The sequence below is a fragment of the Heterodontus francisci genome, chromosome 6 (genome assembly GCF_036365525.1).
Source record: "Heterodontus francisci isolate sHetFra1 chromosome 6, sHetFra1.hap1, whole genome shotgun sequence".
Classification (NCBI taxonomy): Eukaryota; Metazoa; Chordata; class Chondrichthyes; order Heterodontiformes; family Heterodontidae; genus Heterodontus; species Heterodontus francisci.
Window position 1 is genome coordinate 73490347 of NC_090376.1, and position 18392 is coordinate 73508738.

Genomic DNA, 18392 nt, shown 5'->3' on the forward strand with positions numbered 1-18392 from the left:
AGCCATGCCCTCTTGGTGTGCCTTGCAGGCTTTTTGTTGCCACGAGCAGGGATCGGAGTGTTTCAGCACCTCCAGCAGCACCTCCAGTGAGGCATCGGAAAAAGGGGTTGCGGCCCTGGCATGGGGGCCCTTCCTTCCCTCTGCCCTCTGTTCAGGTCCTTCCATTTTTTGGTCAAGTGGTAACCTCAGCAATGGCTGCCACCCACTCTTTAAATCAGGCCCACTGCTGCATATGTCCTGCCGCCTTCCTTCGTCTGCTGCCGCTAACTGAGTGGCGAAAGCAATTCTGGGATAATTAAATAATTTGCAAATTAAACTTGCAATATGTGTGCATTGCCATAGCGGTGTGGGGTCAGGACCCAGAAGTCAAAGCTATGTTGGGGTTAGATTAGATTTCAGACATCCATATTGACTGGATTGGATTAAATTATCTTTCCCCTGCCTCTGACGAACTCATGTTATTCCAATTGCTTAGTAATTTTATCCAATATTGACAACTATTTAGATTTATACAGCACCTTTAACAGAATAAAGCATCCCAAATCACTTCGCAGGAGCATTATAAAGCAAAACTAGACACCAAGTCGCAAAAGGCGATATTCGGGTAGATGGCCAAAAGCTTGGTCTAAGAGGCAGGTTTTAATGAGCATCTTAAAAGGAGAAAAAGAGGTAGAGAGGCAGAGGGGTTTAGGGAGGGAATTCCCGAGCTTGGGGCCTAGGCAGATGAAGGCGCTCCAATTAAGAGCAAGTAAAAGTGGGGATGCGCAAGAGGCCAGGATTAGAGGGGTGCAGGTACCTTGGAAAGTTGTGGGGTTTAAGGAGATTACAGAGATAGAACATAGAACACAGAATAGTACAGCAAGGTACAGGCCCTTCGGCCCACGATGTTGTGCCGACCCTTTAACCTACTCTAAGATCAAACTACCTACATACCCTTCATTCTACTATCATCCATGTACCTATCCAAGAGTCGCTTAAATGTCCCTAATGTATATGCTTCTACTACCACCGCTAGCAGTGCATTCCACGCACCCACCACTCTCTGTGTAATGAACCTACCTCTGACATCTTCCTTATACCTTCCTCCGATAACCTTAAAATTATGCCCCCTGGTGATAGCCCTTTCCGCCCTGAGAAAAAGTCTCTGGCTATCCACTCTATCTATGCCTCTCATCATCTTGTACACCTCTATCAAGTCACCTCTCATCCTTCTTCGCTCCAATGAGAAAAGCCCTAGCTCCTTCAACCTTTCTTCATAAGACATGCCCTCCAGTCCAGGCAGCATCCTGGTAAATCTCCTCTGCACCCTCTCTAAAGCTTCCACATCCTTCCTATAATGAGGCGACCAGAACTGAACACAATATTCCAAATGTGGTCGAACCAAGGCTTTATAGAGCTGCAGCATAACCTCGCGGCTCTTAAACTCAATCCCCCTGTTAATGAAAGCCAACACACCATACGCCTTCTTAACAACCCTATCAACTTGGGTGGCAACTTTGAGGGATCTATGGACGTGAACCCCAAGATCCCTCTGTTCCTCCACACGGCCAAGAATCCTGTCTTTAAGCCTGTATTCTGCATTCAAATTCGACATTCCAAAATGAATCACTTCACACTTTTCCAGGTTGAACTCCATCTGCCACTTCTCAGACCAGCTCTGCATCCTGTCAATGTCCCGTTGCAACCTACAACAGCCCTCCACACTATCCACAACTCCAGCAACCTTTGGTGTCATCGGCAAACTTACTAACCCAGCCTTCCACTTCCTCATCCAAGTCATTTATAAAAATCACAAAGAGCAGAGGTCCCAGAACAGATCCCTGAGGAACACCACTGGTCACCGAGCTCCAGGCTGAATACTTTCCATCTACTACCACCCTCTGTCTTCTATGGGCCAGCCAATTCTGTATCCAGACAGCCAACTTTCCCTGTATCCCATGCCTCCTTACTTTCTGAATGAGCCTACCATGGGGAACCTTATCAAACGCCTTGCTAAAATCCATATACACCACATCCACTGCTCTTCCTTCATCAATGTGTTTTGTCACATCCTCAAAGAATTCAATAAGGCTTGTGAGGCATGACCTGCCCCTCACAAAGCCATACTGACTATCTCTAATCAAACTATGCTTTTCCAAATAATCATAAATCCTGTCTCTCAGAATCCTCTCCAATAATTTGCCCACCACCGACGTAAGACTGACTGGTCTGTAATTCCCAGGGTCTTCCCTATTCCCTTTCTTGAACAAGGGAATAACATTTGCCACCCTCCAATCATCTGGTACTACTCCAGTGGGCAGTGAGGACGCAAAAATCATCGCCAAAGGCGCGGCAATCTCTTCCCTCGCTTCCTGTAATAACCTTGGGTATATCCCGTCTGGCCCCGGGGACTTATCTATCCTTATGTCTTTCAAAATTTCCAGCACATCCTCCTTCTTAACATCAACCTGTTCGAGCATATCAGCCTGTTTCACACTGTCCTCACAAACGACAAGGTCCCTCTCACTAGTGAATACTGAAGCAAAGTATTCATTAAGGACCTCCCCCGACTCCAGGCACAAGTACCCTCCACTATCCCTGATCGGCCCTACCCTCACTCTGGCCATCCTCTTGTTCCTCACATAAGTGTAGAACGCCTTGGGATTTTCCTTAATCCTACCCGCCAAGACTTTTTCATGTCCCCTTCTAGCTCTCCTAAGTCCATTCTTCAGTTCCTTCCTGGCTCCCTTGTAACCCTCTAGAGCCCTGTCTGATCCTTGCTTCCTCAACCTTAAGTAAGCTTTTTTCTTCCTTTTGACTAGCTGTTCCACATCTCTTGTCATCCAAGGTTCCTTCACCCTACCATCCCTTCCTTGCCTCATCGGGACAAACCTATCCAGCAGTCGCAGCAAGTGCTCCCTAAACAACCTCCACATTTCTGTCGTGCATTTCCCTGAGAACATCTGTTCCCAATTTAAGCTCCCCAGTTCCTGCCTAATAGCATTGTAATTTCCCCTCCCCCACTTAAATATTTTCCCATCCCGTCTGCTCCTATCCCTCTCCATGACTATAGTAAAGGTCAGGGAGTTGTGATCACTATCACCGAAATGCTCTCCCACCGAGAGATCTGCCACTTGGCCTGGTTCGTTGCCAAGCACCAAATCCAACATAGCCTCCCCTCTAGTCAGCCTATCTACATATTGAGTCAGGAAACCTTCCTGGACACACCTGACAAAATCTGCTCCATCCAAACTATTTGCACTAAGGAGGTTCCAATCAATATTAGGGAAGTTGAAGTCACCCATGACAACAACCCTGTTACTTCTGCACCTTTCCAAAATCTGCCTCCCAATCTGTTCCTCCGTGTCTCTGTTGCTATTGGGGGGTCTATAGAAAACTCCCAATAAAGTGACTGCTCCTTTCCTGTTTCTGACTTCCACCCATACTGCCTCAGTAGACAAACCCTCCTCGACGACCTCCCTTTCTGCAGCTGTGATACTATCCTTGATTAGCAATGCTACTCCCCCACCTCTTTTACCTTCCTCCCTATCCCTTTTGAAACATCTGAACCCCGGAACATCCATTCCTGCCCCTGTGATATCCAAGTCTCCGTAATGGCCACAACATCGTAGCTCCAAGTACTGATCCATGCTCTAGGGAGGGATGAGGCCAAGGAGGGATTTGAAAACAAAGAGGAGAATTTTAAAATCGAGGTGCTGCTTGACTGGAGGCAATGTAGGTCAGCAAGCATAGGTTAACGGGACTTGGTGCGAGTAAGGACACGGGCAGCAAAGTTTTGGATAACCTCAAGTTAATGGAGGGTCGAATGTGACAGGCCAGCCAGGACCATGTTTTAATAGTCAAGTCTGGAGGAAACAACGTCTTGAATGAAGGCATGAATATTAAAAATTCTAATAGTGTACCAACAATTAAGGTAAATCTAGTTGGCATCAAATTGCTTGGCTGAAGGAAGCTCTAGCTCATCCACAAGTAATGGATGAGGTACACCTTTGTCTAGCACAACACTAGAGTCAGGAGACAGGTATGGATAGCACATAGCTACAAAACAGAAAACCGAGAGTTGAGATTAAGTATAGTTACTCAGACTGGCAAAAGGTGGGAATTGGTGTTCCACAGGGATTGGTCCTGGGACTACTGCTACTCACAATTTACATTAATGATTTGAACTCAGAATTGGAAGTATAATTTAAAAATTTGTTAATGATACCAAATTGGGGTGTCTTCAACATAAAAAAATGCAACAACATACAAGTGGAGACTAAAAAACATGCAGAATGAGCATGCAATTGGCAAATGATTTTCAATGTAAAGAAGTGTATGGCAGTGCATATTGGTAGAAAGAATAAAGAGGACATATATTGCTAGGATAAAAAAGGTCTAAATAGATGGTGTTGCAGAGCAAAGGGATCTATGGGTGCGCATTCACAAATCACTAAAAGTAGTGACGCAGATTACGAAGAACTTTAAAAAAGCAAGCCAAGCACTCGAGTTAATGTTTAGATGAAAAAGGGTGGTGGGGATCTGGAACTCGTTGGCTGCAAGGGTGGTAGAGGCAGAAAACCTCATCTCATTTAAAGGGTGCCTGGATATGCACCTGAAGTGTCAAAACCTGCAGGGCTATGGACCAAATGCTGGGAAGTGGGATCAGATTGGGTGGCTCTTTTTTCTCCGGCCAGCACAGACACGATGGGCCAAGTGGCCTCTTTCTGTGCCATAAACCTTCTATGGTTCTATGATTCTGTGAACAGTCGGAAATTTAGGAAAGTAGCTGACAGATTATTGTAAATAATTGGATTCAAGAACACTTTTAAAGAGAGAAAAGTGAGAGCAAAAATCAAACATCCACTGTTCAAAATATCCCATAAGCTTTGCACCTCAAATAGCCCCCTCCCCTTCCTAGTTGATTATTCTTGCTGAACATATCAGTGCACAACCTCAATGTTCAGTTTGATCATGAGCTGAGCTGAAAAAAAATCGCATTGAATCCTTCACCAAGATTGACTATTTCCACCTCTGTAAAATTGCCCATCTCTATTCCCGTTTTATCTCACAACTACTGAAATATAATCCATCCCTTTGTCACCTTTAGGCTTGATTATTTCACTGCTCCTCTCATCGGCCTCTCTGGCTCTATCCAACACAGCTTCAATATACCAGAACTCCATTATCCAAATCCTTTCCAGCATTATTTCCTGCACAATGAACACCTCTGTCATCGTTATTTCCACTAGCATTCTTCCCCAATCACATTGCTTTCTGTATCCTATCCTTGTTTGCAAATCCTTCTATCTCTTTCATTTCCTCCAGCCCTAAATCGAACCTTGCATCCTCAATTCTTTGGACTCTGGGTTACCATGAATCTTGATGCCCCCTGCTCCATCATTGGTGGCAGAGCCTTCAAACCATTACCCCTGTAGATGCTGCAGTGCTCTCCCTAAATCCTTCTGCCACATTACATCTCCCTCCACCTTCAAAAGCCTCCTTAAAATTTGACTCAGATTATGTCTTTAGTCACGTGACTTAACTTTTCCAACTCCGGCTCTGTGTCCAATTTCTTTGGCTTCTCTTCTGAAACACGTTGGGTTATTTTGTCAAAAGCCCTATATAAATGCAAGTTGTAGCTTGTGTTGCTAAGACACAGATAGAAACAGTTGGCTCTAAATATTTCTCAACATTTTTCAGTACATTTTTCACAATTGGAAGCAGTATGGAACTATAGCATTAGAGGTAACAATACTGCCACATAACTGGACTGCCTGCCATTGTTAGGTGTATGTACAATTGATATGAATACTGATATTCTAAGCTTAATATGTACAGGAGGATAAGTTATCAGTAACAGATTTGATTAATGAAGTAATTAGCTTGAAATGCCCCTCATCAGTTCAGAATCTTCAGCTATGTCACAATATAATGGTGTGCCCCACAGCATGCAGATTTTAATCAAATGTTTTATTAATCCTTTTGTTCCATACCATCGCAGCCTATCAGACACTACTCTCCATTTTGCAAGACTTTTTTGCTCATTAAAATCTCTTTAATAACAATAAATTGCATTCACAATATGAACTGCCTGAATGCTTTATCACCTTAGGATGAGACGAGTGCAATTTTAGAACATTATAATCCATTTTAGCATAATAAGCATCATGTTTCTGCTACCTGTGTTTAGTTTATGACACTCTTTAGAAAAGTTTAAAAGATCACAGAATTTCACTCTATGGTATTCATGCACTGGAAAAAGGGGGATTGTGCAGTATGCCACAGAAACAGAATCAATCAAGTGGCAAAGACAAGATTATACATACCTCATAATGATAGGGTCATAAATGGAATACATTTTCTATGCCAAAGAACTAGGGATTCATAATGGATGGATGGATTGAAGGAAAGGAGAGGAAGGAAGGAGAAGAAGGAAAGGAGAGGAGAGGGAGGAAAGAAACTTGCAGTTGCAGAATACCTTTCATGCTTCTAGATGTCCAGCAATGAAGTGCTTCTGAAGTGTAGTCATTGTTGCAATGCAAGGAAATTCTGTAGCCAAATCGTACACAGCAAAGTCCCACAAATAGCTATGAGATGACGGACTAGATAATCTGTGTTAGTGACATTTGTTGAGGGATAAATATCAGCCAGTACGCCAAGAGAACTCATCCATCCTTGTTCAAAGAATGCCATTGGATCTTGTGCATTAATTCGAGAGAAGTGGCAGAAGTTCGATTCAACATCTCATTAAAAAGATAACACCCCATGAGTATTGCATTGATTAAGCTCCCAAGTGACTGGAATGAACCTATAGGCCTTTTTGACTTGGAGGTGAATGTGTTACCAGTGAACCAAGGCTAACGTCTAGGAACCAGAACAAAGACAGTACATTTGATAGCTCGATCAAAGATACTATCCCCAAATGCCTTGCTGATTCCCAAAATTAAGGATCAAGTTCCTTTTCTTACCTTATCTGGAAAACATTAATACCTCTAAAATCTTCAATTCCTGCTTTGCAACAGGGCAGCATTAGCAATCCCTCCTTCTCAGCAGTATTTCTTCCTCAGCAGTCAAATCCTCAGATCCCACTTTGATCTGCTCATCCACTGGAGATTAGTTCATCAACATTCTGCTCTTTGATGTCTCTCTTCATCTTTTCTGGATGTAGTACATCCCACTGTTTCAAGATTTGGAAATGTTCCCAACAGCTGGATCAGCTGCTTTAATTTTATTGTCTAGAACTGTGAAAGAGCTGGAAAAGCATTAAGGCCCTGGTTGCGCCTTGGTTGACTTTTTGCTACTGTTAATAATAGTATGGGGGTCACTATCAGTGCTGACAAGGTGCATAGACCAGAAAAGGGCCCTGTTAAGTTCTTCCAATGCACATATTGGCATTCTGAATGGCCACAGTATTTGAAGTGGAGCCCTTGCTCTTACTTTATATACACATAAAAATATATATCTATATATTATTGAAAACCTTAATTCCAGTATCATGATTTTGAGTCATGCTTTTTATGTCAACATTCAACATTAAAAATTGTATATGGACAGTAATAGTGGAAAAAAAACCTTATTAAAATATTGATACATAAAGGAAGGGGAGGAATTTCTGAACAGTTTTATCGAGATTTTAGTCACACCACAGAGGAAAGCACAGGTTCAGCAAAGGGAGGGTGTGACAATTAGGGAGTAGGGTTGTGGAGATTTAGGAGAGGTTGAGAAGGAGGTTCTACAGACACTAGTCCTGTCTAACAGGTACAATGTACTTGCTATTTGTGAGGACAAGAGGAAAGACTGTATAGAGGACAGCCACAATACAGACCAAGGCACCGTGGTTCAGAAGGCTGTCCTCGGGGGGTGGTGGGGAAGAGCAGAATAGAAATGTGGTAGTAATAGGGGACTCTATAATTAGGGGGATAGATAGCTTGCTCTGCAGCCAAGAACAAGAATTCCAAAGGGTGTGTTCCCTACCCAGTGCCCTGGTAAGGGATATCTCACGACAGCTGGAAGGGAACTTGGAAAGTGAGGAGGCAGATTCAGTTATTGCGGTCCATGTTGGAACAAATGACATAGGTAGGAATAGGGAGGAGGTTCGGCTGAAAGATTATCAGTAGTTAGGCTCTAAATTAAAAAGCAGGACCTTGAGGTTAGTAATCTCTGGATTATTTCCCAAACCACATGCAAATTGGCATAGGAACAGACAGATCATGAGAACTAACACACGGCTAAAGGGTTGGTGTGGAAAAGAGGGGCTCCTTTTCATGGCACACTCGCACCAGTTCTGGGACAGGAAGGAGCTGTACTGATGGGACAGGCTACATCTAAACTGGATGGGGCCCTTGTCTTTGTGGAAAGGGTAAATAGGGAGGTGGCAAAGACTTTACATTAGTAAGGGGGTGGGGGGGGGAGAGAGGGAGGGAGGGAAGGGATCCGAAAGAAATGTAAGCAACTGAAATGTGAACAAAAGATGGAAAGAGAGCATAGGAAATGTCACCCCAACTTGCTCTGTTGAATGATAATTTTCTTTAATCACCTGCATGGAAATCTGAATTTATATATTTTTTAAAAACACATTAAAAAAGAACAGACAGAAGATGACTTTACTTGCAGCTTAAGATGGCACCTAATTTGCAACACTACATTGCAAGGCCTGTGAGGTGGGAGACAAAATGTCTGCTCATTCCCCAGCAAGAAACAAGACCTGGAAAGTTTAAGAAAACTACCTGTTCTTTTTAGCAAGGGCAGAAATACTGCTAACTGCTATGTTTGAATCACTGGGTGACTGTCATTTGAAAAGCCCCTCCCCATCTGTGGTTTTAAGCTTGTGTTTTCCAACAGTACATAACTAATTTTAAACAATGTTTCCCTTGTACACAGGAATTTCTTTGCATTCGGTGTTATCCTAAGACGAGTAACTGAACAGGAAAATCATCAAGCCATGTAATGTACTGAAAGAATGGAAGACACATTGTTTACTGTGGATAATCGCTCAGTAAAATAGCACTGCTTTTCACAATTTATCAGGTTTTGTTTCTTCAAATCCATATGACTAACTCTGATGCTTGGAGATGAAGAAAGCAGAACATTGACTTTGACAGTGAGTTGGTTGATCAGCCATGATCATAATGAATGGCGGAGCAGGCTCGAAGGGCCAAATGGCCTACTCCTGCTCCTACTTTTTTGTTTCTATGTTTCTAAAAGGGACGAGGGCGAAGAAAAGGACAGGAAAATAAACACGCATCTCTCTCATTCATTCAGAACCGTAACAATTGTTACAGCTGTCTTTTCTTGGTAGCAGTGCTGCTTTAAACGGCCCTTTCTGGCATCCCAATAAACATATGGTTTTTGGGGAAGTTTTTTTTTCAGTTTACACATTTCCATGACTGCCTAAGGGGTCTTTGTTCTTGTTGAATTCGGCAGGGGGAGGGTTACGTTTAATTAGCCCTAGGTGGAAATTCTGCTCAGGGGCGGCAGCAGCAGTTCCACTCTGAGCTCCCTTTCAGTGCTTTGATGAGTCATGCAAGGGCTTTTCACCTCAGGGTTCCCTTTTTTTCCTGACTGTGGGGGAGAATTCTTTGCTAATCTTCCCTTTGTCCTCTGGGACACTCCTGCTTGCAGGTATTTGTCCAGATTCTACTGCACTCCCCTGCGACACTTCGACTAGGTGAGGCATCATCGTCATGGTTTCCCTGCCCTCTTGAGGACATTCTTTGTCTCTGCAGGTGCCTATAAATGCTGTTAGCAACTCTGATGGGGTGCTTCTAGTGTCTGCATTTACATAGATTAGATTAGATTAGAGATACAGCACTGAAACAGGCCCTTCGGCCCACCGAGTCTGTGCCGAACATCAACCACCCATTTATACTAATCCTACACTAATCCCATATTCCTACCAAACATCCCCACCTGTCCCTATATTTCCCTACCACCTACCTATACTAGTGACAATTTATAATGGCCAATTTACCTATCAACCTGCAAGTCTTTTGGCTTGTGGGAGGAAACCGGAGCACCCGGAGAAAACCCACGCAGACACAGGGAGAACTTGCAAACTCCACACAGGCAGTACCCGGAATCGAACCCGGGTCCCTGGAGCTGTGAGGCTGCGGTGCTAACCACTGCGCCGCCCAGGGGATGTGGGGTCTAATTTTTCAAACATTTCGGGGTTGGCTGACCGAACAGTAGGGGTTTTCATCCAGGATTCTTCCCAGACTTCCTTTAACCTGCCCGTTACTTTCTCACGTGTTGCCAGCCTTGTGCCTGCCTCTCTCCTTTTGCTCTCGGCAGGGGTCCCTTACAGTTCACCAGTCCTCTGCTGGAGGGGCCTCCAAACACCGATACAGGACTTAGGGGTGCAGATTTCACTGTAGGTTGGGGTTTCCCCTCAACCTGGCACATATGGCAACTCCTACAGTACTCCACCACATCTGTGTGGAGTTTTGGCCAGTCAAACTGCTGTCTTATGTGGGTTTTGGTTTTTCATATACCAACATGTACAGCATTATAATCTCATGGGCCACTCTTACTATTTCTCTCCGGTACCACTGTGGCATCACTAACTGGAGAACCACTGTCCACTCCTTGCTCTCAGGTCTGTGAGGAGAACTACATTTCCTCATCAGTACCTCATTCTTTAAATAGTAGCAATCAGTGACTCCCTCTGCTTCAATTTCAGATTAAGCAGCCTGTGCTAACCCTTTCAGTACTGGGTCAGCTCGCTGAGTCTCAGATAGGGAAAATCCATTTAACTCATTCCCTGGGTCTTTGAATTTTAAAAAGAATGTCTCAGATAGACAGACTTCATGGCCATCTGCCTGCAGTGCCAATTCAGTCTCCTTTGGGGGAGCTGGTTTGATCATGGCCTGATTCACTACATATTCAGGGAAACTGCAGGGGACCGTCTCCTGCCATGGCCCTGTCTCTCTGACCTCCTGTGGTCTCTCTTTCACCACTGGGGGGGGGGCTACCACATTCATCCCCGCCAGGTCATTACCTAGGAGCAGGTCAACCCCACCCACAGGCAAACTAGGGACAATCCCTACGGTCACCGGTCCCAAAATTAGGTCGCACTCCAAGTGCACCTGGTGTACAGGTACAGGCAAACACCACCCTCCAATACCATTCACCACCATTCTGGAGTTTACTGCACTCTCTGGGGAAAAGGTCAGGCCTTTTCCCCGTAAAAGGGATCTAGTGGCCCCTGTGTCCCTGAGGATTACTATGGGCTTGCTTTCCCCACTTGAGGGGTATGGGGTTACTCTCCCTTCAGATGCAAAACCCTCATAACCTTCAGGAACCCTATTAAATTTTCCTATACTTTCAGTGGTAGACTTCCTGGGTCTCACTCTTACTGCACTTAAAGCCACAGCTTGTTCTGCTGCATTTTCCATCAGGGTCCCCTCTCCTTCACTGAGCAAGTGTGCCCTGATTAACCCTCCAGGTTTTCCTTTTAGTTTCCAACAGTCAGCTCTTAGATGCCCTGTTTTAATACAATGGAAGCACACAGGTCTCCGGGTCTCACTCCTGCTTACAGCACCTTCCTTTTTGGCTGGAGGAGAGCCCCCTGTGTCTCCTGCTTTTCTTTCTCTCCCACGACTGCCTGGATTTCTATCACCTTCCCACCCTCTGTCCTTTTCGGATATGTGGGGGTGATAAGGAAAGGTTTTCCCCTGGGAAACTGACTTCCAAATTAAAGTAAATTCATCGGCCAGAATGGCTACTTGCTGGGCGCTCCTTCAATCCACAGCTCCTCGACATGAGTTTTTATTGAGAATGGGAGAGAGTTTTTAAATTCTTCTAACAGGATTACTTCTCTGAGAGTCACGTAGCTGAGTTGTATTTTTAATGCCCTCAACCACTGGTCCAAAGCCAGCTGCTCGCTTCTTTCAAACTCCAGATAGGTCTGATCGGCTTGCTTTTTGAGGGTTCTAAACTTCTGGCGGTAGGCTTTGGGTACTAATTTATTTGCCCCGAGGATAGCATTTTTGTCAGTTCATAGTTTGATGAACTCTCATCTGGCAGCAAGGAATAGACCTCATGGGCTTTTCCAGTTAGTTTGAACTGCAGTAAAAAAGACCAGGTCTCAGCTGGCCATTTTAGCTGTCTTGCCAGTTTCTCAAGAGACACAAAAAACGCTTCCACATCTTCCTCATTGAATTTTGGAATCAGTTGGGTGGGTTTTAGCAATTTTGTACCCAAGCCTGAATTCTGATCCTCCATATTGGCCATGCTTTCACTAGGGTTACTCTGTTGCCCCCGAGCTAACTCAAGTCACCTTAACTCTATTTCTTCACATACTTTCTGGAATTTTTTTTCTCTCTCTCTCTCACTCCTTTTCCTGTCTTTCTTTTTCTTCAGCTTTCCATTTGGAAGGCTCTTTCTTTCTCCCTCTCCTCTAATTCAAGTTTCCTTTTGTTCCAATTGTATCTTTGCTACCACTACCCTGTCGGATTCTACTTCTAAGCCTGTTTCTACTTCTTCAGATTCAAGGGAAAAATGGTGGGCTACAAGCCTTAGGAGTTCAGAATTCTAAGCCTTGCCACGTACAGTGGTCACACACTGCTCAGCCAATCTTCTCAATTCTATTTTTTTTATTTCCAAAATATACTTTATTCATAAAAATCTGTAAACATTACATTCCCAAACAGATTCAAACATCATCAAGTCATAAAATACAAACAGTGCGAAGGTGGTCAGTTTCCTTCAATACAATCATGAGTTGCCTCACAACCCTTCCATTTCATTGTCATGCTATATACATTTTTACATTTACTGCACACAAAATTTTCCCGATACAGTTCGAGGGGTTTCCCATGGATCCAGCCCCTCTGTTCAGCTTGGTGGGGGTCCTTACACTGTGGTCTTTCCCCATTGAGCCTTTGCAGCGGCTGCCCCAAGCTTTAGTGCGTCCCTCAGCACGTAGTCCTGGACCTTGGAATGTGCCAGTCTGCAACATTCGGTGGTGGACAACTCTTTGCGCTGGAAGACCAGCAAGTTTCGGGCAGACCAAAGGGCGTCTTTCACCGAATTGATAGTCCTCCAGCAGCAGTTGATGTTTGTCTCGGTGTGCGTCCCTGGGAACAGCCCGTAGAGCACAGACTCCTGTGTTACAGAGCTGCTTGGGATGAACCTCGACAAAAACCACTGCATCTCTTTCCACACCTGCTTTGCAAAGACACATTCCAGGAGGAGGTGGGCAACCGTCTCTTCCGCATCACAGCCACCGCGGGGCATTGTGCGGAGGGGGCGAGACTTTGGGCGTGCATGAAGGATCTGACGGGGAGGGCCCTTCTCACCACCAGCCAAGCTACATCTTGGTGCTTGTTTGAAAGTTCTGGTGATGAGGCATTCCGCCAAATGACTGACGGTCTGCTCGGGGAACCATCCGACAGGAAACACCGTCTCCTTTTCCCGTAGGGCCTTGAGGACTTTCCGTGCAGACCACTGCCTGATGGACTGGTGGTCAAAGGTGTTTTCCCGCAGAAACTGCTCCACGAAGGATAGGTGGTACGGCACGGTCCAACTGCATGGTGCGTTCCGCGGCAATGTGACCAGGCCCATCCTTCGCAACACCGGGGACAGATAGAACCTCAGCACGTAGTGACACTTGGAGGTCTACACACAGCTTGATGCAGCCGCACACAAAGGTGGTCATCAGGATGAGGGCCACGTTAGGTACATTTTTCCCGCCCTTATCCAGAGATTTGAACATCGTGTCCCTCCGGACCCGGTCCATTTTACATCCCCAGATGAAGCGGAAAATGGCTCGGGTGACTGCCACAGCGCAGGAGTAGGGTATGGGCCAGACCTGCGCCACGTACAGCAACAACGTGAGCGCCTCGCACTGGATGACCAGGTTCTTACCCACAATGGAGAGAGATCGCTGCCCCCACATGCTCAACTTTTGTTGTACCTTGGCTACTCGCTCCTCCCAGGTTTTGGTGCATGCCCCGGCCCTTCCGAACCATATCCCCAGCACCTTCAGGTAGTCTGACCTGACGGTGAAGGGGACAAAGGATCGGTCAGCCCAGTTCCCAAAGAACATGGCCTCGCTTTTGCCATGGTTAACTTTGGCTCCCGAGGCCAGTTCGAACTGGTTGCAGATGCTCATCAGTCTGCGCACGGACAGCAGATCCAAGCAGAAGACGGCGACGTCATCCATGTACAGGGAGTGCCTCCGCTGCCTGGGATTGTCACCCCTCTTATGCTCGCATCCTTCCTAATAGACTCAGCAAAGGGTTCAATACAGCAAACAAACAAGACCGGGGAGAGAGGACAGCCCTGTCTGACTCCAGATTTGATCGGGAAACTTTCCGATTCCCACCCGTTGATTGAGACTGCGCTACTGATGTTTGTGTCGAGCATTTGGATCCAATTGCAGATTCCCTCCCCAAACCCCATTTTGGAATGCACGTCCATCATGTAGGTGTGCGATATCCTGTCAAAAGCCTTCTCCTGGTCCAGGCTGATGAGGCAGGTGTCCACCCTCCTGTCCCGTACGTAGGCGATCGTATCCCTGAGTAGCGCGAGACTATCAGAGATCTTCCTGCCGGGTACAGTACAGGTTTGATCGGGGTGGATCACCAACTCCAGAGCAGACTTGACTCGACTGGCTATGACTTTGGACAGAATCTTGTAGTCAACATTAAGCAGTGAGATGGGCTGCCAATTTCTGATTTCTGCCCTCTCCCCCTTCTGCTTGTAAATGAGGGTGATGATGCCTTTCCTCATGGATTCTGACATGCTGTCGGCCAGGAGCATACTCTGGTATACTTCCAGCAGGTCCGGGCCGACCCCGTCCCACAGGGCCGAGTACAACTCGACCGGTAAGCCGTCGCTTCCGGGAGTTTTACTCGTCTCGAAGGACTGGACGGCCTTTGTCAGCTCGTCCAGAGTTAGCGGCTTGTCCAGTCTCTCCCTCCTGCTGTCATCTAAGACCTCTGTGATAGATGACAGGAAGGACTGGGAGGCTCTGCTGTCTGTGGGCTTCGCGTCATACAGCCCAGCATAAAAGGATTTGCTGATCCTTAGTATGTCAGACTGCGAAGACGTTGCTGAGCCATCTTCTTCCTTCAGGCTGCTGATAACAGAGCTCTCTCTGTGTACCTTTTGGAAGAAATAACGCGAGCACGTCTCATCCTGCTCGATGGAGCGGACTCTGGACCGGAAGATGATCTTGGAGGCCTCCTTGGCAAAGAGCGAGGGCTGCTGGCTCTTCACCTCTTGGAGGTCCTCCTTGACCTCGACCCCCATTGACTGCAACCGGAGTAGATTTTGCATAATTTTCTGGAGTCGGGACAGTTCCCTCTGTCTCTCTCTTGCCCCCTGAATACCTTTGTGGATGAAGAACCTCTTGATGTTCTCCTTAATCGCTTCCCACCAGTGAACTGGAGACTTAAAGAGGGGTTTCACGGTCCTCCAACCTTTGTAATCCCTTTTGAGTTCCTCAACGTTCTCTGGGGTCAGCAGTGCAGCATTGAGCTTCCACATCCCTCTGCCAACCCGCTGGTCATCCTGTAAGTGACAGTCGGCCAGTAAGAGGCAGTGGTCGGAGAAGAACACCGGCTTGACATCGGTGGATCCGACCGTGACAGCACGGGACACAAACAGGAAGTCAATCCTGGAACGGGCAGACCCGTCCGATCTTGATCATGTGTATCTGCGCTGCGCTCCCTCTGCAGGTTTGCTGAAGACGTCGTGCAGTTTGGCATCTTTAACTGTTTCTATTAGGAATCTGGACGTAGCGTCCAGTTTGCTGCCATCACTGCCGGATCGTCCAGCTGCATCGATGATGCTGTTGAAATCACCGCCTAGGATGACCGGCCGGGACGTCGCCAGCAGCAGATTCCTCCATAAACAGTGCTTTTTAACTTGAATGAATGAAAGAAATGCATGATTTCTTTCCATATCTTATATTTCTCTCAAACTCTGTAATGAAATGTGCCATTTTCTTCAAATCGCATTTAATTCCCCTGGGTGTGGAGGTATCTGGCAAACCCCACCTGCCAAGACTGGGGCATACATTATTTTGCTACATGAACATTAAAATGTAAAAAATTGAAATTTCTGACTGGAAGGACATTTGCATAATACAAGACAATGTGGAAACAAAGGGAGCCAGTCCCTGTTTCTCCAATATACAGAAGTGGTCAGACCAGTTTTTGTCACATGGCTAACTGGCTGTGGCAGAGAAATTTGCACCTCCAACAAAGGATGTGAAGAGACAGTTCCATATAAGGAACTAGTCACATGACTAACCTGCAGGGCAACCTGGGAGTTTTTTTGAATTTGAACTCCCAACAAAGGGATTTTGGGAGACAACGCTGTGTGCTCATGGACTGAGAACATTCCTCTCCTCCCTGTCTGTCTGCCTGCTCATCTCTCAGAGAACTGAAACCATTTGAAGACACGTAAACTCAGAGAGAGAAAAGGTTTCCGATGTGAACCAGATTTAAGACTAATACTGGGCCCCAAAGCAATGCAAGACCACATCTTCAATCAAGGACTACAGCAAGCTTGAGAAACAATCACAAGATAGTGCCTCAAACTGTTCTACTTAGCTTTCCCTTTTCTGTCCCTATTTTGCATGTTTATATCGCATGTGCATGCTAATTTGGGCGCATCGTATATTCATAAGCGTGAACCGTATTAGAGTTTAAGTTTAAGGTTTAATAAATTTCATCTTTCTGGCAAACCAGAGAAAGCCTGTTTGTGCTCAGTTATTTGTCTGATAATTGGAAACTGTTAATAAGGATTCACACAAAGGGGAGCTCAAAACACAGTGTGTTTAAAATTAAGTCCTGTTACAATAAGACCAGGTGAAGACAGCAAGAGACCCCTAGACACATTGCTCACCTGGTCGTAACATATTGAAATCGGTCTCTATTTCTGCAGTATACATGTGTGAACAATTGCACACAAGTGAACACTGCATTACTTTGACTTTTTTGCTATAAATAAAAATTTAGCTTTCGCAGCTGTGTAGAACAAATGGCATTTAAAGGTTTTTTCAGGGAAGAATGTACGAAGTAAAAAAAACCTCAACAGAAGCTCTTGATTACATTCAATATAAAATTCAAGAGGAGCTGTCTGCGGAACCGTTTAGTGTGCAGTGTACACACTTACTTCATCTCATCCTGGTGAAGTTTTAATAAATGAGTTTTCACATCTACAATGCTTTTATTAGCTGCTTTATTTGCCAATGCTTCATACTGGATTTTGCGGTATTTATTACAATCATTGACAAACAAAAGTAATAAATGAATACACTTATACACTTAATGTTCGGGTAATTATCCTAAATTTGCATTTTTTTCTTCTTGGCAAGTGTATGGGATCACTAAATCATTTTGTACACCAATGGGAAAGAAGTGGTTTCACTCATGAATGAGATGACAGGCTATTGAAGTTTCAGACTACAAGTAAAGCATCATTTTGACAGGAAAACTCTTATTTTAACTTCTGAGAGAGGCCAAATGAGGTGGGCTAAAAGCATGAGGAACAGGAAGACAAACACACACATAAATAGACGGAGAAAGAAGTGAGGAGAGATAACAGTTTGACTGACCATGTGTAATGTGACCAAATCGGAAAGCCAGACACAGTGTCATAGAGTTATACAGCACAGAAACAGGCCCTTCAGCCCATCGTGTCTGTGCCGGCCATCAAGCACCTAACTATTCTAATCCCATTTTCCAGCACTTGGCCCATAGCCTTGTATGCTATGGCGTTTCAAGTGCTCATCTAAATACAGTGGTCCTGATAGTTACTCAGGACTGGGAAGACAGTGGGTTGGGAAAGGATTTTCAATGGGAAACCCAGAAGCATGGGTCTCCCTGATGTCCTGCAGAAATTCACCACAGGTCATTGTTTAAAGTTTTTCAAAAGTTTTCTCGCCAGAGAACCAGGCTGATTGACAGGCTGACGGCCAGTTGGGTGGGAAAGGAGCCAGGGAGTAGATGCCAGGTTAGTCTGACATTTGGTGGGGGGGGTGGGGGGGAGGTGTAGTTTATGGCTATATATAGCGGGGTTAGGAGGTGGTTAGCAATCGCGGCAATATGATCCCGTGGAGGTAAGCTTGTTGGATCTGGAGGTTGTCCACGACCGAGTGTTGCAGACTGGCACATTCCAAGGTCCAGGACGACGTACTGAGGGACGCACTAAAGCTTGGGGCAGCCGCAGCAAAGGCTCAATGGGGAAAAACCACTGTGTAAGGTCCCCCCACCAAGGTGAACTGAGGGGCTGGATCCATGGAAAACCCCTTGGGCTGTATCCAGAAAATATGGGTTTGCTGCAAAATGTACACGGCATGTAAAATGAAATGGAAGGGTTGTGAGGCAACTCACTCCTCTATTGAAGGAAACTGATCTCCTTTGCAATCTTTGTATTGTCGACTTGGTACTGTTTTG